The following is a 2,514-nucleotide window of genomic DNA, read 5'->3' as shown; positions in this document are numbered from 1 at the left end:
CCCTGACAGAGGAACCAGAGGCGCAAAAGAGCAAGTTGTGCTAGGGGTATAGGGGGAAAGAATGGTCCGGAAGCTAGTAAAGTAGAGCCTTATATGCAACAGCAGAGGTTGATTTCGTGTAAGAAGGATGATTAATAGATAACCTGAAACCTGAAACTTTGAGAAGTAGTTTAAGTACTATGGCCTGCTAGTATTCATGGTATGTGTTAAAGCACTGCCATATCCTAGGGAGAATTGTCGTGTATAAGGTTAAGGGATAACGGATTTAGTCCAAGGGGAGAGGGTGTACATTCTGTGTATCATTGCTTAAATAATCCTAGAAAGTATAGATGGCTGTCAATAACGTTACGCCCAAGTATACAGAGATGGGTTCAATACATACATTAAATGCATTTACTACATTGACTTGTAATGTAATGGGGTAAATATGTGCATGCAATATTATTAAAGGGTGTGGTGGTGGTGAATTTAATCAGATCCAGGGGGATTATAGGATAATTCAGGGCAAAAATGCAAGCCTGAGGCTGGCAGGAACTCCAAGAAGATGTGTGGTCTTCATTCTTTGGTTTACAAGACCAACGTTTTTATAAACTATTAGAGTGTTTTAGTAGTTAAGGATTTTGTTTTCTAAGGCCCTGCTAAGAGGGAGAAGGATTAGGAGGATTGTGAAATAGGTGAGGGAGGCTAGTTGACCGATGATGATGAATGGGTGTTCCACAGGTTGGCTGCCTACTCATGTTAGTATAGAGATTAGTGACTAGGAGTCAGAATAGTAGCTGGGATAGGGGGTGGAAGGTTATTGTGCGTTGCTTAGATTTGTGGAGGAAGTGGCTTAAGAATAGGATTAGTACAGAGGTGGCTAGTGCTAGTACTCCGCCCGGTTTGTTGGGAGTTGAACGCAGGGTGGCATAGGCGAATAGGAAGTACCATTCAGGCTTGATATGGGGGGGTGTGACTAGTAGGTTTGATGGCATGAAGTTTTCTGTGTCCCCTAGGAGGTTGGGAGTGAATAGGGCTAAAGTTATTAGTGGAAGGTATATGAGTATGAACCCTAGAATGTCTTTTGAGGAGAAGTAGGGGTGGAATGGGATTTTGTCACAGTTTGATGTAATTCCCAGGGGGTTGTTTGAGCCTGATTCGTGGAGGAAGGTGAGGTGGATTAGGGTGAGGCCTGCAATTAAAAATGGTAGGAGGAAGTATAGGGTGAAGAATCAGGTTCATGTTGGGTTGTCTACTGAAAAGCCCCCTCAGGCTCATTTGACAAGGATTTGTCCGATGTAGGATATGGCTGAGAATAGGTTGGTGATGACTGTAGCCCTTCAGAACGACATTTGTCATCAAGGTAGGATGTAACCCACGAAGGCTGTTGCTATTAGAGTAAGTAGAAGAATGATGCCTGTGTTTCAGGTTTCCTTGTATAGGTAGGAGCTGTAGTAGGTGCCTCGTCCAATGTGTAGGTAGATGCAGATGAAAAAGAGTGAGGCTCCGTTGGCATCTAGGTTGCAGACTAGTCAGCCATATTGTACGTGTCGGCATGTGTGGGTGACTGATGAGAAGGCTAGGGTTGTCTCTGCGGTGTAGTGTATGGCTAGTAATAGGCCTGTTAGGATTTGAGTGGCCAGGCAAATGCCCAGTAAGGATCCAAAGTTCAGGCAGAGATATTGGAGGGGTTGGGGAGGTCGATTAGGGAGTTACCGAATATTTTTAGTAGGGGGTGTGGCTTTTGGAGGGTGCGGGCCATTAGTGTGCTTCTTTTAGTATGTTAGTAAAATGATGAGGGTGGATAGGGTGAAGGATCCTAGGTGTGTTTTTATTAACCTGGTGTGGAGAGTTGTTGAGGTCTTTGTGGCAATCCGTTGTAGGTCAGCAAGTCCTTCAGGGCCTATCTTTTTGTACCAATAAAGGTCAGTTAGGTGGAGGGTGAATTTCTGTCTGCTGTTTAGTAGGCTTGTGGAGCTAAGACAGTGCATTAATAGATTGAAGTATCCCAGGTTGAGGGAGGAGTTTGGGTAAGTGTTTTGTTTGGGGTGAGTTAGAGTGTGTGTTATGCTTGAAAGTTCAAGTGCTAGAATGATGCCTAGAATTGTGACTAGGATGGCTGCAGTTTTTGTGAGAACTGGCATAGTTATTGGTGGAGCTTTTGTGGGGATGATGTAAGATGTGATGAGTAGGACAGCTACAATGGTGCCTAGGGCTAGGTGTAGGATTGGGTTGGTGATTTTGGGGTTGTTTTTGTTAATTGGTGTTCTTGTGGGAATTCAGGTAAACCTGCTTGAACGAGCGTTGTTATGTGGAGGCTGTAGGTTGCTGTAAAGGCTGTGGCTAGAAGCGTTTGGGTTAGTGCTCAAGTGTTTAGGTAGGTGTTTAGGTTTTCAGTAGTGAGTTCTTTTGAGTAGAATCCTGCCAGGAAGGGGGTTCCTATTAGTGCTAGGTTGCCAATGGTTAATCAGGATGTGGTTGTCGGGTAGGCCACCTATTTTTTGAATGTCTTGTTCTCCATTTAGATTATGGATG

At 44.2% G+C, this 2,514-nt stretch overlaps 1 pseudogene; it reads right to left on the bottom strand.

Moving 5' to 3' along the window:
- Positions 1 to 604: 604 nt before the first annotated feature.
- LOC129734767 (cytochrome b-like) lies at positions 605 to 1,741 on the bottom strand (annotated as a pseudogene).
- Positions 1,742 to 2,514: the final 773 nt, after the last annotated feature.

The sequence above is a fragment of the Falco cherrug genome, chromosome Z (assembly GCF_023634085.1).
Source record: "Falco cherrug isolate bFalChe1 chromosome Z, bFalChe1.pri, whole genome shotgun sequence".
In the NCBI taxonomy this organism is placed as follows: domain Eukaryota; kingdom Metazoa; phylum Chordata; class Aves; order Falconiformes; family Falconidae; genus Falco; species Falco cherrug.
The sequence above is the reverse complement of the archived record's forward strand: the minus strand, read 5'-3'. Positions and strand labels throughout refer to the sequence as shown.